Source organism: Puma concolor, chromosome B1 (genome assembly GCF_028749965.1).
Source record: "Puma concolor isolate L17-30 chromosome B1, mPumCon1.1.hap2, whole genome shotgun sequence".
NCBI classification, from domain to species: domain Eukaryota; kingdom Metazoa; phylum Chordata; class Mammalia; order Carnivora; family Felidae; genus Puma; species Puma concolor.
In genome coordinates, this window is record NC_141670.1 from 73,149,150 (window position 1) to 73,176,638 (window position 27,489).

Consider the following 27,489-nt stretch of genomic DNA (forward strand, 5'->3'; position numbering starts at 1 on the left):
AATATTTTTAAAAAAACAAGTTGATAGCCTGCTGTACAATAAAGCAATAAGTTACAAACTTATATTTTCCACCAGACAGAAATCATTTGCATCTCTACTGGACAATAATCAAACTCAATTTTCTAAAAATTTGTATCAAACTTAATTTTCTGTAAGTTTGCAGCAAACTTATAGAGCCTGGGCTCTAATCAATAGTAAATAATAAGTCAAATTAAGTAAGTTACCATCACCTGACAAGTCAACTGATCTTCAGGCTCCTAAGGCAATGCTCCAATCTGACATTGAAAAAGCATACAATCGTTTCACTCTGCTTTTTCATTGCCTGACCACCCCAAAACCTAGTGACATAAAACAGTTATTTTATGCTGCTCCATTGTGGGTCAGAAATTTGGGAAATGCTTAGTTAGGTAATTCATCTCCGACCGACATGGCCTCAGCTGGAGACATAGGATTCTCTTCTAAGATGGTACCTTCACTCACATGCTTGGATCTGGGCTGGCTTTGCCATAGTAGCTGGAGGATGCCTCATATGTATCTCTCTTCACACATGGCAATCTCAGAGTTGCCAGACTTAATGCATAGCTTTTGGCTTCCCCTAGAGAGGACTTTCTAAAAGAGAGTATTCTACGAGACCCAGGAAGAAACTGCAAGGCTTCTTATGATCAAATCTCCCAAGTCTTAGAACATCTCTTTGGTTACATTCTTTTGCTGAAGCAAGTCTCTTGGGTCAGCTTATAAAATGGGAGAAGAGGCATATACTCCACCTCTGCATGAGAGAAAGGCATGTGTGCACCAGGAGGAAAGGAATTGATAATGACCTGAGAGAAATGTCATCACACATCCCTTTGCCTTATACTATTTTGGATGTATTTGTGTGTATGTGCGTGCACACGCGTGTGTGTGCATGCATGTGTGTGCAATACGTCCATTAAAGAGGGGCTTTTCTGGGAAAAGAACAGCAGCCTCAGAAATTCCACGGTGAATTTTTCTGTTTTGGCTTGCAATTATCCGAGATCTTAGACTGCAAAATCTGAGATCATCTCTGCCAAGGGAAGCCCTAAGGCAAGAATATATGATAGAAGTAGAAGAGGTGCTTCCAACATCTGCACTTAAGTGAACACAGTGATTGTGATAGATACAAATAAATAACTTTAGGTAGGTTTCCCCCATAATGATTTACTTAATGCAAATAGTACTCAAACTTGTTCTCAGAAACCCCAGGTAATATGACAGCATAACATTGCCTGATAGCCAATCCCAACATTTAACTACCACATTCTCAACACTGCTTTCATTGACCAATATAGCCCAGGAGAGACTGGAGACCTCTATTCTCTACATGGCCTTATTGCTCAGTAACGCACACAAGTTGGTCTTGGAGAAGTATATTCAAGGGTGAACACATATTACATTCTTTCCATTTATGCGCAATTTCTTCTTGCAAAAGGCTATTAAACTTTTAGAACATACAAGCTTATAAAGTTATTTGTACCTAACTACCTGATAAATGGCACTGTTAGCTGTGTTTTGGCCTAGAAGTCATCATGAAATTTCTGCCCTCGGGCCTTGTCTATCTGGGAGTAACATTTTGTTCATGTAGGAGGAGTTCATTTAATTTAGTTAATCATGTTAGTTTCATAATACTTGAAACATTTGATTTGAAAGCTATTTTTCAGTGAAAGATACTATTGGGAAACTATTCGTTCACTTACAGAAAAAGGAATTAATAAAAGCTTGTGTGCAGGTGTAGGAATGCAGCGCCTATGTTTTACAGAGCTCTTGGAATTGTTCTGCTTCATCCCACCCTAGCATGGACAACAGAGAGCTCCTCCTAGACAGGAAAGTAGGAAGGAGGGCAAGAAGAGACATAGGCACATAAAAGAAAGTAGAGAGGGTACACTTCATAACAGAAATCATAAGTAGCATGTATGTATGTATGATATTGTAGTAAGAACATTTAATTTAGGTCTATTCTCTTAGGTATATGATACATGATTGTTGACTATAGGTACAATGTTGTACAGTAGAGTTATATAGCTTATTCATCCTGGTTGACTAAAACTTTGTCTGGTGAGTACTAAATCATGCATAGTACTTAAACTCCAAGTTGTGACTAGGTTTATCCAGTAATATGATATCTATACAATATAATAATAACACAAGTATTATAGTTCTACTAAAATCATTACCAGGAAAACCATATGATAACGTGGAAAATTTTAGTGCAAACAAATATTTATTTTTAAATGCAAAAAATGCACTTGGGTGACTCAGTGGGTTAAGCGCCCGACTCTTAGTTTGGGCTCCCATTATGACCTGACACTTGGTGGGTTTGAGCCCCACATCAGGCTCTGCGCTGACAGTGTGCAGCCTGCTTGGGATTCTCTCTCTGCCCCTCCCATGCTCATGCGTGCTCTCTCTCTCCTCTCTCTCATGAAATAAATAAAATTTAAAATATAAAAATAAAATAAATGCAAAAACTCTGTCTCTAAAGTATAACCACATATTTTTAATTACGACTATGAAAAATGACTGGAAGGAAAATATACTCCAAAGCTAACTATATTTATGCCATACAAACTATATGTGGTTTTTTTTCTTTTGTCTTTCTTCTTGCATTTTCTTTCTTTTTTTTTTAATAATTTTTTTTCTAATGTTTATTTATTTTTGAGAGAGGCAGAGACAGAATGTATGTGGGTTAGGGGCAGAGAGAGAGAGAGGCACAGAATCCAAAGCAGGCTCCAGGCTCTGAGCTGTCAGCACAGAACCCGACGCGGGGCTTGAATTCACGAGCTGTGAGATCATGACCTGAGCCGAAGTCGGACACTCAACCGACTGAGCCACCCAGGCACCCCTCTTCTCGCATTTTTTTAAGTTAACCTTATTATTTTGAATAATGAAAATATGTATCATATAAAGTTTATTTTAACAGAGGTGGTTCTGGCAAAGTGAAACATATAGCATCTGTTCTTCAGATATTCATGAAATCTCTCAAGGTTAATAGATTTACTGTTCTGTCCACAGAGTGCTCTTCAAACACCACAGCCCACGGTAGCTCTTCTCAACAGGGAGCCCACATTAGAATCGCACATGGAACTTTATAAATACAAAGATGAGAGGGTCTGATCTAGTGGCGTGGTTACCTTTGTCTCTTCCCTAATTCAAACTGCTACTCCAAACTCGAATCTAGAACCAATTACAATCACACACTAAAAGGCCATAGACACCTTTCTCTCAGACTCCTATTTATTTTCGGTCACTCCAGCCATTCCAAACTCCCCTGAATTCAATCTATAATCTCCCTCAATTTCATTTTCTTTGAGGCCGCGATTGTGCAACTTCTGTTCAAGATAATTATGTTAGTGTATGTCCTTTCTCTTCACTGTCTTTCTTTCCCTCTTCCACAACCCCTTAAAAGTTTAAAAGATAAAGGATGTGAATTTTCTCTTTGGTGTTTTTTTCCTTCTCTTTCCTTCCATCATAACCTACTCTCAGGAAAGCCTTAGAGGTAATTTGTGTTGGGTTGCCTGCCACCTTACCAGAAAGGTGCAGCAGAGAGAAAGGTGCTCTAATGGTGGAATGGTGAGCACCAGCCAGTGTGTAGAAGGGATGTGCTTCTGCTTTTGTTTCTATTTGGAGATTTTAGCAGCAGAACCTCCTGACCTTCTGAAAATCACATGGTCACGTGTGGGTGATCATTCAGGATTTTGCGTTAACTCTTAGAAATAGTTACTAAGATGTTCAATGTTCAATTCAATCCTTTAACATTTAGACCACACTTGAGTGAAAATTCCATTTCCTGGGATTTAATCTATGTTTTCTTTATCACCACTGAGTTATTCCCTCAACACTACTAATAAGCAAGAGCAAATATTACAGAGTATTATACTCTTCTAGCCGATCTGTCCTCTGGCATTTTTTAAAATGTTTTCTCTTATGTGGCAGTATAAAAAATAGCTCTAATAAGGGTTTTGACTGATTCATTCATCTTGCTCTTGGTTTGTGAGCACATCAAATCTGATAAAGAAATTGTTTTGTTTGGAGATGCCAATTACTAACTTAAGTTTACCTGTCACAGTGAAAGCATACAGAAAATGCAAATATGCCTTCTGTTGAGTGGATTATATAGGTATAATACTAAGATTACGATTGGATGAGCATAGTGGAGACAATACAGATGTGGAATACAATTACATAAACCAGGGCTATGTTTGTCAAACCATGGTGCTAGGCTTCCCTTCATCAAAGTCATCTGAGGTCCCTCACAGCAATGCAGATTCCCAGACCTCACCCCAGACTCTGCAGCCAGTGAATCTCTTGGAGTGAGGGATACGATCAGCAATCAGCAGGCTTCCCAGATCATGGGAACGTATATCTAGCTTTGACCAGCGCTAATCTAGAGGAGCATCTTGTTAATATGCAAATAAGTAAGGGAACAAAGAAATGAATAAGTAATAATGGCAGAGAGAGAGATAGAATTGTAGTACCTGAATTATTTAGACTTTTCTGTTCTTCAGAGATTGCTGGGAAATGCTTCACTTCCCATGGCTCATATAGATTTAATGTGTCAATGCATCTTGTTTCCATAGAGAAAATTATTTGTAGATATAAATTATCCGGTGTAAATTCGTGGGAATACATCTCTTTGCTTAATTAATTCTCTAGCTAGAAGTCACGAACTAGAAGTTACTTCCTTAGGGAAATAGTACCTCACCAAGCCTCGCAGGTCAAATATTTGTCAGAGAGCAATTACCCACTTGTGTCTCTCTCCCGACACTTGGAATACCTTCAGTTTTACATTTTATGTGATTATTTCACTCCCTGATGAACACCTGTCTTCCCACCTTGAAACCCTGAAGGAAACAAAAATCAAACAATACTCATTTTTAATGCTTTTTGTGTAAAAAACTAAAGAACTAAAATGGGGGGAAAATACCAATTTGCTTTATTTCCTCTAAGTAAGTGGCTTGGATATTGACCCACCTGTTTGTTCATTTGATCAATGTAGATGTAACCTTGTATCTTAAAGTTCTGAACGAACACTCAGATAAATTCCAGGTAAATTGCCATTGATATTTGGCAATCCTGACTTAGGTCATTCAATGAATTTCTGGGTTAATTATGCATGGAATGTTCATTTACATTTTCCCAATTCCTATACCGTGTGTACCCTTTTGTACAGATAGCACAAATTACAAGTGTTTAATTTAAAAATTACATAGGAATATCTGCGAAGACAACGGGAATATATGACAAGCGTCTTCATTTGATTAACTATCTGTCCCCTCCTCACCAATAGGAGACAGAGGCAGGGTAAGGCCACAAATAATAGGAAAGTGGCAGAGAAATTGTTGCCTGTTGGTTCTTGAGTAGCCTCTCCTTTATTTAATCCACTTCATGATTACAAAATGTGTTTTCAATACCTTGCTTTTCTTAAAAGCTTAAAACTGAATAGCCATGTTCTTGACCCTTTCACTTAAAGGACCTAATACTTGAAAATGGGCATCTAAGCCACTTTCAAGTACTAGAATCATTCTATAATCTTCTAAGTATTTTCCTGGTTAGGGGCAGCAGAAAGATGGCTTTTTCTATCGCTTGAAATTGGAATTTTTAAAACTTTTATTTGCATTCAAATGTGACCCATGCAATTCTTGTATTGTCATTGCCTCATTTTCGAAACTCATCTAAAATCAGTTTCTGTACAAGCTTGAGCTGCATCTTCTCCTCTGGGGATCTAAAAACCAAGGTATTAGTCCTGATGTGTATTCAGAGACTAACACAGAGGAAAAAAGCCTTTGTTCAGATATACAATTTGAAAGGCAAAATTCAGATGAGCTCTGCTTTAGAGACAACTCAGTATAACTTAAGAGCAAGAAAGACTAAAGTATATAGATAATAACTTTGTGCTTTCAAAAGGATTCTTTGCTTAACAAAATATTTGCTAAAGAATTCCTTTTGGTAGTGAAAGTCAACCATATTATTTGATTTATAAAAACTTGAATTACCAGGAAAAATGCATATGTTAAGGATAAGAGCAACAGCAAGACAGTGGGTCTGGTAGTTTATAAGCAACTGGGGCTGAACACATATTTTTTATTCTTTCTGGATTTCACTGAGCAACGAGTTTGTGGCATGAATTTTACTGTGTGCCTACGATTGAGATCTAATCTTTAACAATGCTGCTATAAACAGAGATTAATGAAATCAGGCCTTGGCCATACAAAAGCTGACAATCTGGTGCACAAGAGACAAATTATTAAAGTTAATTGTATTGCAAGGTGATAAGTCCTATAATAGATGTGTGATTCATAGAGGAGATGAAATTTTATTTGTATCCTGCAGATACAAATGAATAGTTTGCTACTTGACGGAAGCTGGGATAGAGGATGGAAATTCTAAGCAGTTGAAACATCAGTCACAAACCTATGGAGATATGAAAGGATCTGACAGGAAGTTTGGTATGTTTTTATAGGAGTGACTAGGAAATTATAGGGGGAAACATGTAGTAGCCACGTAATTGAAGGCTTTGTACTCTATGCTAGATAGTTGGATTTTATCGTGTTGGTAATCTGTGGTCACTGAGAGATTTAAAGCACACAAAAAGTGTTATTTTCTGAGTTGATAACATTCTGGTAGCTATGTGAAAGTTTTTTGGAAGGGTTGGGTATGTCTTAGAGCAGTGATTTACAATAGAGACAGATTCTAAGAAAAGAATTACATGGAGAATTTCAAAGTACTCTACAGATTTCGGGTTTTCATCCAAACTTACAGAATCACATGGGACTAGGTCCTGTAGTTTTTAAAAGTGCCCTTATTGTTATACCTTGTTGCATAACAAATTAGTACAAGCTTCTCAGCTAAAACAACAGTTACTATCTCAGAGTTTCTGTGGATCAAGAACTGGAGAGTGGTTTAGCCAGGTTTTCCGCTTTCAAGTCACTCACAAAGCTACCATCAAGATGTTGGCCAAGGCTGGGGTTTCATGTGAGGCTCTCCTGGGGGAGGATCTGCTTCTAAACTCAGATGGCTGTTAGCAAGTCTCAGTTCCTTGTGGGTTCTTGGACTGATTGCCCAACTCCTTGCTAGTTGTTGCCTGGAAGCTTCTCTCTTTCTCTCCTTTTTATGGGCCTCTTTACATGGAGGCTTACTTCATCAAAGCCTCCCAAGGGAGGGAGAGAGTCTACTAGCAAGAGGGAAGTTACAATTTTATGTAACATAATCATTGAGGGGACCTTCCAACACCTTTGCCTTCTTCTACTGGTAAGAAATAATCCACATGGTGCCCATACTCAAGAGTAGGACATTTCACAGAGCTTGAATACCAGGATTCAGGGAAAATGAGAGACACCTTAGAGTCTGTCTTTGACACTCTCCATGTGATTCTGATACTCATTAAGGTTTGAAAACACTGACCTAGAGACTTAGGGAATATGCACAAAAACATGGCAAGGATGAAACTTCGAGGGGAGATCTCAAAAGGTTGGAAAAGAAATATCTAGGGTTGCCTGGGTGACTCAGGCAGTTAGGTGTCAAACTCTTGATTTTGGCTCAGGTTCTGATCTCATCAGTTCATGGGTTCAAGCCCCACATCGGGCTCTGCATTGACAGTGTGGAGCCCCCTTGGGATTCTCTCTCTCTCCCTCTCTCTCTGCCCCTACCCCACTCTTTCAAAAAGAAAGAAAGAAAGACCAGAAAGAAAGAAAGAAAGAAAGAAAGAAAGAAAGAAAGAATTAGAGTAGGTGATTATTTGTAGGGATGTAGGGGATAGCTTGATTATCAAACTTTGAACTTGATGATTGAGGATATAGTGATGGCTTTAATCAAAATAAGAAGTCAAAAAAAAAAAAAAAGAAAGAAAGAAATCTGTCTTGAAAGAATGACAGTTGAGTTAGTTTTAGATCTGTTGGAGTTGATGTGCCCATCAGTTGATGTTATGAAAAAGTATTTACAACTGTGAAATATGGCCAGAAAAAAAAAAGTGAGTAGCATGTGTTTTCAATGATATACAGTGGCATTGTTTACCAGGCCCTCCAAAGGTTTAATTTATTACCTAGGAAAATGTTCTTTGTTCAACACTCTATTTACAACTGATTAAAGTTCCCAGACTTAGTTAGGTTACACGTTAACTTATATATTTTTGACCGGTAGAGTTGCAAATGATTTCTTTCTGGTACAAGAGATAACCCAAAGGTTGTAGCTTATTTTGCTGTAGGACGTTAAGTGCTTTCTTTACCAAATTAGAAATCTTATGTTAATATTTCTTCATCAACTTGTCTATTAATAACTAGATCCTCAAATGCTTTCTGAATCAACCCTATCATCTCACTGTTTCGGCCATTTTTAATAAGTTGAATAAAATATTTGACACGTTTATATTTGTGTGATTCTTGTTTCTTACTTTAGTTTGACTTTTTGAAATTTATACTTTAGTGATTGTGGAGGTACCACCAAGATGCCCAAGTACACTCTTTTTTTTTTTAATTTTTTTTTTAACATTTATTTATTTTTGAGAGACAGAGACAGAGCATGAGCAGGGGAGGGGCACAGAGAGAGGGAGACGCAGAATCTGAAGCAGGCTCCAGGCTCTGAGCCGTCAGCACAGAGCCAACACGGGGCCTGAACCCACGAGCCATGAGATCATGACCTGCTCCAAAGCCAGGTGAGCCACACAGACGCCCCCCAACCAAACTCTTAATGGAGCCAATTACACTGTACTGGCCAACCAAGAGATCTCTCTCTCTCTCTTTCTGTCACTTCCTCTCCTTCTGAAATTATTTTAACTTGCAATCAAACTTTACCTTTGCTGACTCTTTGATACCCTAGGTTTTATTATTTCTACTGATTTTTTGTTTGTTTGTTTCCGGTTCTTGTCTTTTATAGATTCTGGTTTCAGTTTGCACATAGCAAATGTTATTCCTCAATAATGGCAACAATGAACAGAAAACAATGATCTGGCCATTGGATGATCCCTACCAAGATGATGGGGATCTATTCTCTGTTGCGTGATAAGTGACAGGGAATTCACTTTCTCATTATTTTGTGATCATTTATCTACGTGTATACACAAATCAACTAAGGAATCATTCTGTGCCCACTAGAAAAGAGAACATCTTTTTGAGGTCTGGAATAGTGTATTTTTGTGTTTCTGTGTTCACTTTACCCATAGCTGAGGTTATGGGAGTGAAGTTGAAAGTTGTGTACTTAGATGTCAATAATAAGGCAAAGTCTTTATCTTTTGTAAGAGTGTAAAATATTTCCTATTTCCATTAGGTAGTAATTAATTAGATTTTGAAGTTCCTCTAATTAAAGGAGCTTTGTTGTAACTGGTTTTCAGAGAATAATAAGACTAATAAGAATAATAATGTAAATCTCATATTTCCCCATGTTTGTACAAAATAAAGATGTTGAACTATTCATATTTCCATATGTTAGACTTTTAGGAAAAAATTTCCTTTTCACTGAAACCTAAGAAATATTTTTATGTAAGAATCCAAGTTCAGGGGTACCTGGGTAGCTCAGTGGGTTGAACATTGACTCTTGATTTCAGCTCAGGTCATAATCACAAGGTTGTGCGATTGAGACCCTGGGTGGGGCTCCATGCTGAATGCGGAACCTGCTTAAGATTCTCTCTCTCTCCCCCTGCTCCTCTCCTCTCCCCCACTCACATCTCTCTCTCAAAAAAAAAAAAAGAAAGAAAGAAAGAAAAAAAGAAAAATGAAAAAATAAGAGTAAAGCCAGTATTTAAAAAAATAAGAATCCAAGTTCATGTAATCAAGGTAAATCCTGAGATAGATCAGATTATTTAAATAAGTGTGATTTAAAAGCACAGTTATATGACTTTTCCCTGATGTGATTACCAGATTTGTCTTTGTTTTGATACTAGTTTATACTAGCTCATCTAAACTGCCTAGATTTCTTATACTGCTTCAGTGATCAAAAACAAAATATTTATAATTATGGATAATGTAAAAATCGTGTCCCTCTAAATTGGATCACAGGGCTGAAAAATTGTTTTGTATCAGCAGTCATAGTGTTTTCTAATTTGTAAGCTTAAAACATGATATCCAGGATTGTTAGTTAACTTTACAACCTCAGACTAATATTAAACTTAGTTAATAAATAATCTTTGAATTCCTAGATAACTTTTTAAGTAAGAAGGAATATTGATATCTTGGTCATAAAGCATAGTCTTTAGTATACAAAACTTTTGTCCTTAGTTCAGTATATTACAGAGTGGCTATCTTCTTGGGTCTTGTTCATAAATATATACTGTTATTTTTGTCACATTTCAGAGATATAAAAGTGATGTGTGGGGCTCTAGTTGGTGAGTTTTGCTTGTTTGCTGAATGGCCTGTATGTGATAAATGATCATCCATTATGTACTTCCCAGTTAAATAGAAGTTAATTTGGTTAAATTTTGTAGTTTTTATGGGTAATTTGAGCCTAGGGCAGGAGCATATATGTATATGAAATAGAATAGTGTATGAAATATGAGGTTCTTCTCTTGTTTTCAATGGGAAAGTTTTGTCCTAAAATAAAGTATAAGATTGTCCTAAAACCTGAAAGAACATACTGAAAGGCAAAACTTAATTTTGTACAGTAAGTTGAAGAAGGTTTGAGAGAAGTGAAATTTATTTACTTTGATTATATTACCTGAGATATAAAAGAATTATGTTCAACTCTTGGCAAAATTCACCCAGATTGATGGGCTTATTCAGGTGTTATTTATTTATTTATTTATTTATTTATTTATTTATTTATTTTGAGGATCTTATAACCTTTTTATTCCCAGATATTGTATGAACACATCTAGAACAGTTTCCTTTCTGGTAGGAAAACTTTGTTTAAAGTATTTAGTCTGCCCATAACAATGTATAGTAAAAGTATGTTTGTTTTACCTTCTATGCAATCCACCCAGATGGTAAATAATATTTTGTGTTCCATATTGTATCATGCCTTTGATTAGTTAAAAACAAAAAAACAGAAGATGAGAATATTAATTTGCATTTTTAAAAATAGGATCTAGGGGTGCCCGGCTGGTTCAATTGGTTACACGTTAGACTTGCGTTGGAACCTTGTGTCAGGTTCCATACTGACAGCACGAGGCCTGCTCGGGATTCTCTCTCTCCCTCTCTCTGCCCCTCCCCCAATCATGCGCTCACTCGCTCTCTCTCTCTGTCTCTGTCTCTCAGTTAGACACCTAACTAACTGAGCTACCCAGGCACCCCGGGCTCACCCAGGGTGAGCTACCCAGGCACCTTGCCCTATAAGTAAGTAGACTTTAACAATCATCATCATCGTCATCATCATCTGTCCCACATTTTACCAGGGCACAACTGGAAAAATTGGTTATGCAGTGAAGGCCATCACACAGTACAATATTTGAGAATGAATCTCATTTGTTCGAGTATGGCAGGCTCAACAGTAAGAAGTAAGGATTGTACTTTATATGTGGAGCCAGTACCTACAAAGCCAACTGAGTAGTACAGATCTGGTAACTCTTTTATGGCTTAGGGGGGGTCCCTACTTCACAGTTTAATGAAAGTCATTTCTGAAAGTATATGTTGTAGGATCTATAAGAGGGAGAAATGTACTCAAATTTATTTATAGGTTGAGAAGGTTTACTGGGCTTTGTTTCTTAGCCTTGACATGAAAGCAAATAGCATGGGCTTTTCAAAGTCCAACATGAAATACCCTAAAACATTTCCAAGTAGAAATTATTTCTCTGGCACCAGTAATTATTCTACATGGCTCTTATCCAGTAAGATTTGGTTCAAAGGATGACCTTTGGATCTGCAGGGTAAGGGAGACTTGAGACAGTGATGATAGATGAGTTAGGCACTCTGTCATAAGACTTAGCTGGGTATGAAATACCAAATACATTTACAAGGCAAGTATTTGTATTACCAAATACAAATACATTTGTAGGCAGAGAGTGGAATTTACTAAAGATGTACATTAACTGCTGTTATTTTACAGATTTTTTTAAGTTTATAGATTTTTAATAAGTTTATTTATTTATTTATTTATTTTGAGAGAGTGGGGGAGGGATAGACAGAGAGAGAGAGAATCCTAAGCAGGCTCTGTGCTGTCAGTGCAGAGCCTGATGCGGAGCTCCATCTCACAAACCCTGAGATCCTGACCTGAGCTGAAATCAAGAGTCAGGTGCTCAACCCACTAAGCCCCCCAGGTTCCCAATAGTTGTTATGTTAATTATGAAGTAGACATCATGTTGGCTTGTTTAATGTGGGTTTGGGATTCAGTTAGGGGCTTTGGGAGAGGTTTGGGCTTTGCAGAGGTAGTCTATGTTGTTGAGTCCCTGTGTAACTTCTATCCCATCACTGTTGGTGCTTTGCTCATGCACCCAGTAAGGAATCGCTCTACAGAGTAGGTCCTCTTATCCACCTGATTACTGAGTACTTTTAGTCTTGGAGCAAGCATTGACATGGTTCACAAGTGTCCTCACTCTAGGACATCTCTCAGATATCCACGATCCCTTCCTCCTGCAAGCCTGCTTCTTTCTATTCCTTTAATCCTTCAAATAATCATTGGAAATTTCCTGTAAATGTATGTAAACCCATGCTTCTGGCCATCTCCTCTTCCAGAAAATCTTGGGAAAACTAGAGGTTCCATTTGAAATTATGCCCAACTTGAAGTAATTCCTCCTAGACTGTCTCTCAGGGCCACCCCTTAGCTGGTGAATGCTACAGTTTTTCACTCCTGGATGGAGCCAGTTTATTATGCAAAAGAATTTGGAAATTAAACTCACATTTTTCATCACTGTGTCAGAGAGAACTCTCCCAGAGATTATAAATATGTACTGAAAGAGGCATTCAGGGGCACCTGGATGGCTCAGTTGGTTGGGCATCCGACTTCGGCTCAGGTCATGATCTCATAGTCTGTGGGTTCGAGCCCCATATCAGGTTCTGTACTGACAGCTCAGAGCCTGGAGCCTGCCTGTCTCCCTTTGTCTCTGCCCCTCCCCTGCTCATGTTCTGTCTCTCTCTGTCTCAAAAATAAATTAAAAAAAAACATTAAAAAACATTTAAAAAAAAAAGAAAAGAGGCATCCATTGGCAAAGTAGGCACAACACATAAAGAATGTGAGCCAATTGCTTATGCAACTTGTAGATTCATGAATTTTTCAGGCCATGGAATTGCTCTTAATACATTTATTTGGGGATGGAATGCCACTAGGGGTACTCAAGTTTATGGTTTAGCATATTAGTTAAACCCAAATAGTCATGATGGGAAACGGACTGCATGTTCTCCTGGTGTCCTGTGTCACTCTCTTCAAAGCTCCTATTGAAAACCAACAGCAGTATCTCAAAATAATATTTCTAACCAAGAAGACTTTACTTTAAAGCCCAAGGGGCTGTCATTGTGATTCTCCTGTTGGGGCCTCGGAGAGGCTTTGCATAACACACATACATAAAGCATCATTATCTGTTGGATCAAATTGCCAAGTGACATTAGCTTACACTTCTCTGTCATCCAGTCACAAATGCTTCTCTTTCTCTAGGATCTGTTCAAATTTAATGGTTTCTAGGTTGTTGGTAAATTAGTTGGGTGACTCTGACCAAATGTAGTTTTTTGTTATCCCTAAACTCCAAAGATATCCACCAAGTGACTGATGTACATCACTTTTAGCGGTAGTTAATGCAACTAATCTTACATTCCGATGGGGTATTTCTACATAACCAAGACCACTACTGCCCCCCCCAAACATTACTAAAGTAACAGACCCTGAATTTTCATGGGATTTATTTCTCATTCTTACTAGAACATTTAGGGTACATCATGTTGTTTCTCAGTAGGTCCTGTCGGTATGAAGTCAACACATGTATAATCCTGTAGTATGATGAAATAATCAAAGTTTCTATTGATTTACTTATGGCCCAGAGTCAGGGACCTGACACAGTCTTGAAAGGCCAGAGGGTGATGGGGCCTGGCTGTATCTGCCAGGCAAAAGCAAACCTCTTCTGATGTTTTCTACTCACTGTGATTAAATTATGAAATATGTGATATCGAAAGCTGAATTCCAGGTGCCAGGAACTGTTTTGGTTTACTAAACCAAATAGTAAATGAAATATACCTTGATCACCTTTAAGGAGTTACTGCCTTATTGAATTTCTGTATAGACTAAATAGGGGAGTTAAGGGGGGAAATACAAGAATCACTCCTTCTGAATCTGTGTTTGATGGTGACACTAACATCTGTGATTTCCTAAGACTTCCTTTTCTTCATTTTTGGCAAGGAAAGAGGGTCCCACAAACTATTACTTGGTACTTCACGAGATCTCTCATTTCACAGAAGAGACAAGCAATGTGGCTGCCATGAGAGTTGCCAAGTAGATCAACACGAACCATACATTCAGAAATTGGGATGATTGCTACATTCTGGAGTCACAGACTATGACCCAAACTCCTTAAACCAAATCACTCTAATTACCCTTTACTGTGATTAATGAAGCACAGTGGTTTCTGGATCCTGAGCCAGAATTACTAATTTGCTCTTCACTGAAGAATTATGGGTCTTTGAACTGATTCAGACCCAAGAGTTGAGTGACGTTCCATGGTTTTCCCTCATGACAACTCAAATAAGTTCCGGTTTTCTTTTCCTGTTTCTTTTCTTTTTGTGGTGGGGGGTGGGAAGCAGAGCAATGTGGCAGAGATTAAAAAGTTATATAATTTAACTTAGGCAATAAATGAGAGGGACAACAACTCTTTTGGCCCTAGGGATCCCATACTGATTAGCCATTAGTTATTAGGTGGATAAAAACATTCTACTTACTCTTCTAGGACTAATGCCATAGTTTCCACAATAATGGAAATCACACCCACCTTAAACGGTTAAATTCTATTGTTTGGCTTCTTCCATTGGGAATCCCATCATCCCCTACTGAAACCAGGAAGCCTGTTTTAGTGGCAGCCTCTCCATGTCTCTCTGGAGATGATAAACTCTACGAAGAACAGCCTCCACCATGTTTCTCAAGGGAGTTTGTGCTGTTCTCACCAGTGTTTTTCTCAGTGTTCTGGTTAGGAGACTGTTCTCCATTCTCTTTTAGAGAAGATACTTAAAGGGACAGATAAATGGTTGGTGCATTATAAATACCAAGATTTATTTCTTCCTAACTCTTTGAATAATATTTCAATCTACAGGTGATGCCATCCTAAAGAATACACTTAAAAATGTTGTGAGGGGTATTTAGAGGCCACAAGGATGGGGATTGAGAAGGTACTACTGCCATTTATTGGGTGAGATCAAGGGATTCTAGGCGTCTTCAAGTATCAGGACAAATCCTCACTACAAATATCCTGTGTACATATAATTTCTGAATGTACCATGAAGTAATTGTGCAAGTGAAAACTTAGATGAGCCTAGGAATTAATTTCCTTGTCTTATAAAAAGTGCAAAGTGTTTTTTCACAGTTTTAAAACATTCTGACTTTTCTAGTAATACAGAGACATATAAATTGAGGGGGTACTGTAATTTGTTTAAATGCTTAACTTTACTAAGAGTCTTTCACCATTTTTGTAAATCTCATCACTAGTCGGCTACTTATATCATTTGAATTATCACAAAATAATTTCATGAGTCCAAATTTATAGGTGTTGCTATCACAGAGAATCTATCTATTCATCTGTACATGCTTCTATCTATTTGTCTATCTATATCACATAGTTTTAAACGTGTCAATATTCAAGTAATTATTTAATATTAAATTTTTCATAAAAATGGACAGTTACTAACATTCCTACTCTAATACAGGAACTATGAAAACAAAAAGCTTAACATTTTGCAAAGAAAAAATATGAAAAATCAAATATATAAATTAGAGTTCCCAGGTTTAAAGGAAGATTGTTTTTCCCTAGAATATTAAAAATAATCTAGGCATAAAGGTAAGGATTTCATTGTTTCTTACAAAATAACAGAAAGAATCACAAACTTTATAAGCCATACAAATTGCTGAAAAATCAATCTAGCCAGCTGTATGAGTAATACAACGATGAAAGAAAATCCAAATTAAAATCATTCTGTGTATTCCACTGAGCAGTTATATTGTTTCAAGATGAGGAAAAATGTAGAAAATCATCTGTGTAATGAATTTCATTCAAGCAAATTTTTAGGACAAGTAGATATGAGCACCTTTTGTGTTAAAGAAAACCACTTCCCCAATTGCACACGTAGGGCTTATAAGCAATTTAAAAAAAAATCACAGAGGAAATGTTATTTTTAAAATCAGTGATGGCAGCATTTCCTTCCATGTGGAAGTAACAGAGTTTGGAATTACCTTCCTGCTGTAAACAACTAGAAAACTGAACAAGATATAGAAAACAGCTATCCTTAGAGATAAGAGAACAGTGCAGGACCATGGTCCCTGGCACAAAATAAACAAATGAGATGACGTCTATAATTCAACCAGCTTTCTTCCCAGAGAACATTTCAAGAGAAGAGTATGAAATTCTAAATATGGCTCATTTATCTCATTGAGTTGAGAAGACAGTGATCAGAGTTTGGAGAGGTCATAAGGTCAAGGATTTACAGGACAGAATATAAAAAAAAAAAAAAGAACTATAAAACCTGTCCTTTGAATTTTTGATTGAACACTAATCTGTGAATGCATAAGGGAGGTCCTCATGAGACTAGAAAAATAACACTTCCTTGGAAAGAACAATTACTAGAGAAATGTGAGACAGAAACTCTCCAAGAGCTCATACAGGGGCTGAAAATCTTTTGAATTCTCACTATTTAGAGTTGAGAGGGCTCACCTGATATACAGGGCAATCAGTAGAGATTTAAAAAATGGTCATGGCTAAGAAATAGAGCTAAATAAACCCAAGGTTAGAGGATACTAGAAAAACTACCCTGAAAAAAGCTTAAAAGCAAACCTTAAATAGATCAGACTGTCCCACAAGTTAGTCATCTACCTACCAGAACAAATTCCAACACTATTCAAAGGAATACAATAAAATCAAGTACTCAACCATGTAAAAATTATAATATCTGGCATCCAGTCAAAAATAAATAAATAAGCAAAGAGGTTGGAAAAAGTGGCTCATAACAAAGAGAAAAATCAGATAATAGAAACAGACACCAAAATGGCAACTATAATAAAAATTAGCAGATTAAGAACATTAACACAGTTACCCTAAGTGTTTGAATATACTCAGGTACGTAAATGGGTACATCTTAATGCTCATAATTAAGAGGGAGATGGAATATATGAAAAAAGAAACTTCTAGATAGGAAAAATACAGTATTGGAAATAAAAATCTTACTAGATGAACTTACCAGCAAGTTAGAGCCTATAAGGGGTGGGGTAGGGAAAGAACAGTGAGTTTGAAGTTAAAGCAAGCAAAACTAGCCAAAAGGAAGAAAAATACTTATATGTATATGTATTTATGTATGTATATGTAGTATATGCATATACATACACATACACACACACACATATTTGAAGAAATGATGTCTGAAAATTTTCCAAAGTTAATGAAAACTAAGACCAAGCAGACTTTAGAACACAAAATATTAGCATAGACAAGAGGGACTTCTAAAATAAGTATGTCAAGTGTTCTATTTACCAAGAAGTTATGATAATCCTAAATGCATAATATGCTTCAAACATTCTTCAAAAGATGTGAAACAAAAACTTAAAGAACTAAGATGAGACAGTTGAACTGACAGAAAGAACTAAATGAAAAATACAGTTATAGTTGCCTATTTCAACCTCATTCTCAGTACTTACAGAACAAGTAGAGAGACAACCAATAAATTTATAGAAGACTCAAACAACATCAACCAGCTTGTTTTTATTGACATTTATTGACAGCTCAGAGCCTAGAGCCAGCTTCAGATTCTGTGTCTCCCTCTCTCTCTCTCCCACGCATGTTCTATCTCTCTGTCTCTCAAAAGTAAATAAACATTAAAAAATTAAAAAAAAATAAAGTATACATGTAACGTACATCAAGATAGTCCATACACTGGTCAATAAAGCAAGTCTCAATTAGCTTAAAAGAACTAAAATACTCTCTGAAAAAAATGAAATTATATTTGAAAACAAAAGAAATATATAGCAACTGCCACTTTTTTGCTGTCTCGAAGCTGATACTTTACCACCCTGTCTCTTCTGGTAGAGCTGCTACTCACACAGACCCATCTCCCCCATCACAAAAATAAGTATATGACCTAGACTGACCATCAAATTAGCCTCTCTCCATGGGCATGTGTCCCAAGCAAGATCAAACATAATCCTTTCGTGGTGATTATTTGGACATTAAAGGAAAGAGAATTGTTTTCTTTCTGGGATCACTAAGGTAATAGAAGGTTTAAGTGGAATTTCCACAGAGACACCAAGACGCAAGAAATGTGAAAAACCAAAGCTAGAATGTTATATAAAAGAAATGGCCAAACAATACTTTGATCCCTTCACCAGATAAATTCTGCAAAAGTTTCAAAGTGTTAAAAAAAGTAGGATGTTGTAAGATTTCCTTGGGGATCCTCATTGCCATCCTGTGAGTCCTTAAATCCACCTAAGAGGGAGAAGGTATGAGATCTTCACCTCTAGGCCTCTAGAGAAGGCTTCCATGGGACCTCTCAGAGAGTTTGGAATATATTCCTGCAATTGGGAGACACAGGACTATAGTAGCTTCATTTCTAAAATAGCTATAGCAGCCTGTGCTAACAAGAGAGAGGGAGCTGCATTGGGGTCATCTGGAACTCTAAGAGTATAACGGGGCAGAAGACTCATAAATGTCTCTTGAGAACCAAAATGGATCACAAAGAAGAATGGAGGCAGTTCAGAGTTATTTAAGGGTCTAGCTCAACATGGTTGCCTAGAAAGGTGCAGAGACCTTAGCAGCAAGAAGTGAGATGTGAATGCTGAACCTTTAGGGGCTGTCAAAGAATTTGCTAGTAACTACCTAAAACTGACACCCATCTACCAGGTTAAAAAAAACTTCAAGGGCGCCTGGGTGGCTCAGTCGGTTAAGCGGCCGACTTCGGCTCAGGTCGTGATCTCGCAGTCCGTGAGTTCGAGCCCCGCGTCGGGCTCTGTGCTGACAGCTCAGAGCCTGGAGCCTGTTTCAGATTCTGTGTCTCCCTCTCTCTGACCCTCCCCCATTCAAGCTCTGTCTCCCTCTGTCTCAGAGAGGGAGACACAGAATCTGAAACAGGCTCCAGGCTCTGAGCTGTCAGCACAGAGCCCGACGCGGGGCTCGAACTCACGGACTGCGAGATCACGACCTGAGCCGAAGTCGGCCGCTTAACCGACTGAGCCACCCAGGCGCCCCCCAAAAAAAATTAAAAAAAAAATAAAAGAAACTTCAGTGGGCCCCAGTCGAATAAACTGGAAGTGCCTCAAGGACAAAAGATTAAGTTTAACCAGCTGCCATATACAAAGCCTGTGAAGACATCCAGCCTCTTAAGAGCTATCCTCACCCAACACCTCTCTTCTATCTCCTTACATTCATCTTGGTGTGTTTGAAACAGTAGGTACCATAATAGGAAAGATGTGAATGAGGGGAAAATCAGATGACCCCAGTTTTCTTCAAAGGTAGTCAGTTGCTAACCTCTTGGTGGAAGGGGAAGAGAGGTGGAACATTTGCAGAAAGATTAAAATGCGAAACTTTATTAAAAAAAAAAAAGAAAACGAGAAGCTAAATTCCTAGTAGACACATTCTTATAACTGAATTGAAGCCATTCTGTGACTACATATGACCACAGAGCTGCCTATCATTTACAGTGAGCAAAAAATTCATAGAAGCTAAGTCTCCAACCAAGGTAGGAGAGAGAACTGGCACTGAGTAAATGTTAAAGAGATGCCGCATGACAAAACTCTGTTGTACTGTGCAGATGTCACAAGCTTTGTGGTTACCCTGGCTATAAGGGAAGGTGACCGTATGCTTTATGGTCCAAGAAAGACACTTCTGAGAGTGAAAGGGGAGACTATCGATATTGCAATACAATAGGCACAAATTCAGACGATCCTAAGTGAACCAGGATGTATGATCACTATGGGAACACTGTACTCCTTGAACTACTGGTGGGCATTCACCAGAGAAAGACTGCCTGAGAATGAAGCCAACCCAGCTGAAGGTAGCACTGAGAGATGGAGGGAGAGAGGCATCACCCTTGGTACTTCTCATGTAAGTGACCAGTTAAATTCTCTTTTTTTTTGGCTTAAACTGGTTTGAGTTTAAATTACATTACTTGCAACAAATAGAAAACTAATTTACATCATTTCTTGGAAATGCAACCCAGCAGTAACTAGTAGTTTACCATCTTGTCACTTTTAGTGGCAACTACACTTTAGACCAGCCCTTTAATAAAAAATTATGCATAAAAAGTGACAAGGCACTATCATCTAGATATTGCAATTAACTGTCTTTACCAACATTAAAATTTATGAGTTGTATATGAAGCAAAATGATCTCTCCATTTCCTCAGCAATACTGAGAAAAACAGACTGAAGACAAGGCTATAAGGGCTGGGTATTTAAAGACATGATTACACAGCAGGGCTGAGGTTGGCTTTAATAGAGATAGAATTATTTTCTTTATTGGGGCTTAACTGTTATTCATCTAGAGCAATCTCATTTTCTTTTCAACTTTGAAAAACTTTTAAAATAATGCCATTTTCACTGATTGCATTTTCCTTGTGCATTAACAAATACTTGTGCAGATGTCACAAAAGTTCACATCCCTTCTTTTTCTTTCTTCATATTCCTTGCAATTATTATGTAAAGCCACACTTTGTTTATCTGCAAATGGTACTTGGTTAACCATATTTGCCTTAATGATACGCTAAAATTACTTCTGAAGAAGACTGTCAAGTTAACTATGGGAAATTGGTATAGAATGAGGTATCTCTTCCCTCTCATTAGAAAGATTAAGTAGAAGTAGAAGATTAAGATCCAATTCCATTTTTAAAGATTTTTAAATTTTCTGCCTATTAGAGAATAGTTTCAGAATAACTCAGTTCTGTTCTGTGCAATTTCATATCTTTGTAATAAAATAGTCATAATGAACAAAAATCGGTCATGGCTAGATTTAGTATCGTGGGATGATTTTCATGTTATCATAATTAATCATTTAAATCATGGCAGTGGCTTAATATCAGAAAGTTCTCATTAATATCCTCATGTCTCTTGAACTTCCCAAATTGTACACTCTCAGACAGACTCTTCCAGACTCTTGCTGTTGTTCTCAAAATTCTTTTCCATTATGATTATGTCCCAGGGTATTTAAGGCTGAAGGAGAACTTTTTTCTTAGAATGGGTTAGTATAGTTTCAATTTCCAAAATGCATTTTTCTTAATCCCCAGTCTTCTTTTTATGCTTTACATGACAAAAGTATTCTTTTTAGGCTGTATATTTAATTACATATATCTTGATCCAAAGATTTAAAACAGATTTAAATGTAGGGATTTGAAAAACTATATATATTTTTGAGTGTGGCATATGATATCTCAAATATCCCTGTCTAGATAGAGATGAGCTCTTGTTGCTCATCAGCTTGGGGAGCCAGGTTTTCTCACGCATAAAAAAGAAATAGCAGCCTTTGAAAAATAAGAATAAAATATTTGTGAGGAATAATAATAAGTTAAAATTATTTAGCAGAGTACCTGGTAATATATATTTTAGTTAATTTGTATCTGGAGTTAATTAAGGCAAACTTAGTTCTTAGTTTCTTCAAAACCAATGACAGCTAGAAATTCACTATTACCATGATCGTAAACCTGATTTTCTTGAATAAGATCAATGTGAAACTCTTATCAGAAGGTTAGGACAACCCTGTTATCCAAAGGCAAGGGAATTAAAAGCAAAAATGAACTACTGGGACCTTACGAAGATAAAAGGCTTCTGCACAGCAAAGGAAACAACCAACAAAACTAAAAGGCAACCAACGGAATGGCAAAAGATATTTGCAAATGACATATCGGACAAAGGGCTAGTCTCCAAAATCTATAAAGAGCTCACCAAACTCCACACCCGAAAAACAAATAACCCAGTGAAGAAATGGGCAGAAAACATGAATAGACACTTCTCTAAAGAAGACATCCGGATGGCCAACAGGCACATGAAAAGATGCTCAACGTCGCTCCTCATCAGGGAAATACAAATCAAAACCACGCTCAGATATCACCTCACGCCAGTCAGAATGGCCAAAATGAACAAATCAGGAGACTATAGATGCTGGAGAGGATGTGGAGAAACGGGAACCCTCTTGCACTGTTGGTGGGAATGCATAATTGGTGCAGCCACTCTGGAAAGCAGTGTGGAGGTTCCTCAAAAAATTAAAAATAGACCTACCCTATGACCCAGCAATAGCACTGCTAGGAATTTACCCAAGGGATACAGGAGTACTGATGCATAGGGGCACTTGTACCCCAATGTTTATAGCAGCACTCTCAACAATAGCCAAATTATGGAAAGAGCCTAAATGTCCATCAATTGATGAATGGATAAAAAAAATTGTGGTTTATATACACAACGGAGTACTACGTGGCAATGAGAAAGAATGAAATATGGCCCTTTGTAGCAACATGGATGGAACTGGAGAGTGTGATGCTAAGTGAAATAAGCCATACAGAGAAAGACAGATACCATATGGTTTCACTCTTATGTGGATCCTGAGAAACTTAACAGAAACCCATGGGGGAGGGGAAGAAAAAAAAAAGGAGGTTAGAGTGGGAGAGAGCCAAACCATAAAAGACTCTTAAAAACTGAGAACAAACTGAGGGTTGATGGGGGGTGGGAGGGAGTGGAGGGTGGGTGATGGGTATTGAGGAGGGCACCTTTTGGGATGAGCACTGGGTGTTGTATGGAAACCAATTTGACAATAAACTTCATATATTGAAAAAAAAAAAAAAAAGAAGGTGAGGACAACCCTGTTATCTAATGCTCAGAAAGGAAATAAATGAACTACCTAAAGTTGCCCTAAAATTGCAGCTTGTACTGACATTTGAACAAATGATTAACTTGGACCTAATCCCAAAATGATTTGAACAGTATAAATCCATGTTTTGTGAAGCTTTAAAACATTTATTAAAGCACATGAGCACAGGGGTTAGAAAAACATCCATTTACTGGAATGAATTCAGACCCCAGGAAAAACGAAGTCTTCTTTTAAGTAACATAAAGAGGTAAAAACAAATTAATCAAAACTAAGATAACACTGCTTTTTAAAAAATCAGATTTTGTTACCCATTTATGTTTGATAGGTTTCTATGAGAATTTGTGTCTGTGGCTTCATCTGAATGAATATGGTTCCCAAAATACATAATACTTATGTCCTCTTAACTATAAAAGTTAAAAAAATAAGAACAAACAATAAAACCAGGAGACATAGCTGAGAGAATTTGATGTGGTACTAAAATTTACTGATATGAATAAGCATATAATGATGATAATAGAGCATAAAATCATGCTTTGCAACCCTCGTTACTTACTGAAAATCCCCAGAAATACTTTTTAAAGCTATATAAATGCCTGAGCTCCAAACCCTGGGATTGTGATTTAAATTAGTCTCATATATGGCCAAAGTATTTATAATTTTTGAAAGCTGTGCAGGTGATTCTTTTGTTTTTCTTTTTTCTTTCTTTCTTTTTTTTTTTTTGAGAGAGAGTGCGAGAGAGCGTGAGAGAGCAAATGGAGATGGGACAGAAAGAGAAGCCCAAGCAGGTTCTTCACTGTCAGCACAGAGCCCAACATGGGGCTCGATCTCACCAACTGTGAGATCATGACCTGAGTCAAGATCAAGAGTCAAGTGCTTAAGCCATTGAGCCACCCAGGCACCCCAGCCATGCAGGTGATTCTTATGGGCACCAGGATTGAGAAGCACTAGATGAAGGCATTACTGGGTCCAATTGCCAGGGTTTCAATCTTGGCTCTGTTTTGTACTTGCTGTGTAATCCCGAGAAAATTGCTTGACCAATCCAAGATTTACTTTCAAGGATACATAAGTTATTACTCACTGCTTGACAAGATGCTGATTTTTTCCAAGGCTGTTGATTTAGGAAATATTTTCCTAAAGATATTTAATAGACAGTCCTTCACTTTGACCTGTCAATATATATGTTTCCCAGGCTCTGAGTACTGGTGGGCATTCTCACTCAGTGAAAGCTAACATTAGAGACTGTGGTCATCGCTTTCCATTTTTAGTTGTTTGGGCAAAACACCTATAATCTGTCCACTAATAAGCCTGGTATCTTGGTAAATTGGGTGTTTTGCAACAAATGTTATTTAGTCTGCTAAGGCCTCACTTTCTGCATTTGTTTTTTTTTTATTATTTTAGAGAAAGAGTACATATGCATGTGCACAAGTGTGTGGAAGAGGGGCAAAGGGTGATGGAGAAAGAGAATCTCAAGCAGGCTCCATGCTCAGTGCACAGAGCCCAATGGGGAGTGGATCCCATGACCATGAGATCATGAGCATCCAAGATTTGGATGCTCAACCAACTGAGCCACCCAGGGGTCCTGAGGTTTTGCCATTTATTTTATATTTCAGAGAACTTAAATGATAACATGGTAAGAATTCACCGCTCATGATTACAATGACCTATGTGTACCATTGCATCACTTTAAAGCTAACCTACAGCTAATTAGAAACTAAATGCTTAGGATCAGGTCGTTTTCTCTGTCTCTCTCTCACCTTCCTTTTAGAAATGTGATTAAAACAAAATAGTTCAAAGTGTACTGAAACAAGGTTAATGAAAATTTTAATTAAGTTCAATATCTGGGTTTAAATATATCTTTGACATGCAGAACTTTATCACTAAAATACACAATCTTGTAACGAATATGAATATGTGAATAAAATACTAGAAATCTGTATTTTTCATCAATATAGTCCAAATAATCCAACAGAAGATCATTTCAGGCTCAGAATTTTTTAACCTTGAGAGGGAATTTACTACTTATTTGAATAGATAATAATAATATGGAGTAAGTACATTAATAATCTTTTAAAATATATTCTTTCTAAAGTAGTTGAAAAGACATTCCCCTTTTGCAATATACTTTATTATGAAATTTTTATTGATTATTAAATAATAAACCTTAACCCAAAAAAGGCAAGCAACCTCAACTTTTAGATCCTGCAACTTGAATCAAAACTCCAATGCATATACATGGACAAATTATTGAATCTTTCTAGGGCCACAATTTTCTCATCTGTAAAATAAAGGCATTTATGGTACTTATGTCACAGAGTTATTGAGAGTAAGTGAAATGGCCCATGTAAATATGTATGTACCTGGGGAGGAAAGGTGGCCCCCACCCCCATAATCCCCACCAAGATGTTCATGGCCTTTTATGGTACGCTCCCCTTTAGTGTGGGTGGGAACTGTAACTTGTTTCTCGCCCATGGAGTGTAGCAAAAGTAATGAGGGATGTGATTACATGCATATGATTATATTATATCAGATTATAGCATCCATCTTGAGAGGAGACTCTTCCTTTCTGGATTTGAGGAAGCAAACAGCCACACAGGGAAGGTGCACATCTCAAATAACTGAATAGTTTGACCTCTGGCCAAACTATTAGGTATGTACAATTAGAATTGTTATGGATATCTAATAGGTTGAACTATTTATTATGAAATATTTCTGTATCTTTGATAATGCTTCCTGTCATTAGACTTTACATGTTCTCATCAGAAGTGAATATTCAGAGATTATAATTATAGGGAAAATTTAGGTTGTCAGTAATTTTTACTCGACATTTAATATTTAAATACATTCTTTCCTAAAAAGCAATAACTCTACAATAAATCGTTGAGGGGGGGGGATAGGATCAGAATGGCATGAAAAAGATATCTCTAATCACTTGAAATTTTGTTTTTTTATTTTTTTATAGTCTTGAGGGTTTATTTATTTTTTGCATTTATCATGCCATAAATTTATAGGGAATGGGTTCCAACAACTCAGGCTCCTTTCCATTGGTTCTCCCAAAGTGTGCTTTTCGGGGTGGGGCAGGCTGGCACTTCAGTTGAACCCAAGTCTCTTTCTCTTTGGCTTCCTTCTTTTTCTGATCATTTTCCTTCACACATTTCAGGAAGCTCTCTTGGCTCTTTGAGTGCTCAATATGCTCAATAGGTACCTTCATTTTCTTGGCAAGAATCTTGCCCTTAACTTATTTGTTTACAAGAATGCCAACAAGAATGCCAACAAGAATGCTGGGTAACATTGTAGACTCTTCCAGTTTTGCTATGGCAACATTTGTGGGGCACTCCTTTCTGAAAAGGGCCCATTTCCTTGATGTCCACAATATCACTTTTCTTGTAGATTCACATGGATGTGGCCAAAGGATTAACTCCATGTTTCTAAAAGGCCTAGAGAACATATAGCAGGTGCCTCTCCCCTTTCCCTTTGCGTTGGTCATTTTGGTGAATTACTGGAAATAGTGGTTCTAGCCAAAAGGTAATCATTTGAAAAACGTAAATGTATCCTAAAACAGGGTTTACAGACCTTGAAGTACTGTATAGTTTTAGTCTGCACTAAAAACTACACAAAACTTACATGTAAGTAGCGAGAAGTCACCTATTCAAACTGCTTGACTCTGAATCCTAGCAATGTAATTGAAACTGAAACACTTCCCAGGGCCACAGAGATAGCAGCCATTAGACTCCAACTCCTGCAGGACCCTTCCTCCTCCCCTTGTCACCTTCTTCCTGCTACCCCCTGCCTTCCCTCAGAAAAAAATCCAAAGAAGGAAAACATTTTTTCTGCATAGCAGTTGGAGAGGCATTGCTTATCTTCTCATAGTAGGGTTTTGTTTTGTTTTGTCCTGGTTCCAGGGGAAAAATGAATGGATATCTCTCCTTGGGAGAATAGACACATTGAGGGTAGCACACTAGTAGACTATCTGAAAGAATCAGTGTCTATCTCTGCGCATGAGGCTGAACATTTCCCTTCCCACAACCATCCCCCAACTGACTATCTCCATTCCACCTCAGTTCTCTGCAAAGCTTAGAGACTGATGGCTAAAGTTCTGTTTTGCTCCTGAATCTGCTTGATTCCTGGGGCATGATGGCAGAGTGAGTGGCGTGGGTTCACCCTTGTGGATAAAGTGGAATTTTGCAGTGCAAAGGAGCTTCAGACAAGAGCAGAAGGCAATGAAGAAGGAGGAATTGGTGGACAAAGTACATGAACTTAAGGCTGAGTGTAAAGACAGAAGTTTAGAGGGGCGCCAGGTAGCTCAGTCAGTTAAGATGCCAACTTCAGCTCAGGTCATGACCTTGCAGTCCATGAGTTTGAGCCCCGTGTTGGGCTATGTGCTGACAGCTCAGAGCCTGGAGCCTGCTTCATATTCTGTGTCTCCTGCGCTCTCTGCCCCTCCCCTGATCGTGCTCTGTCTCTTCGGCTCTCAAAAATAAATCAACATAAGAATTTTTTTTAAAAAAAAGACAGAAATAAAGAAAAGTGTTATGGGGCATACCCTTCTTTGAAAGGACACAAATATTTAAGTGCTTTCCTTCTTGAGATTCAAG

General features: G+C 37.6%; 1 protein-coding gene and 1 pseudogene across 4 annotated transcripts in view; one reads left to right on the forward strand and one right to left on the reverse strand.

Moving 5' to 3' along the window:
- LOC147581690 (uncharacterized) overlaps positions 1 to 27,489 on the forward strand; it is an 80,799-nt gene that overhangs the window by 7,814 nt on the left and 45,496 nt on the right. The window contains exons 4-5 of one of the 4 annotated variants that reach the window (XM_086704027.1): positions 25,425 to 25,544; positions 26,285 to 26,349. The exons of the other annotated variants lie outside the window; for them this stretch is intronic. The gene's annotated coding sequence lies outside the window, so the exon portion shown is untranslated. The remainder of the gene's footprint in view (positions 1 to 25,424; positions 25,545 to 26,284; positions 26,350 to 27,489) is intronic. 4 annotated transcript variants of the gene reach the window in all.
- On the reverse strand, positions 25,872 to 26,384 carry LOC112858513 (large ribosomal subunit protein eL21 pseudogene; annotated as a pseudogene).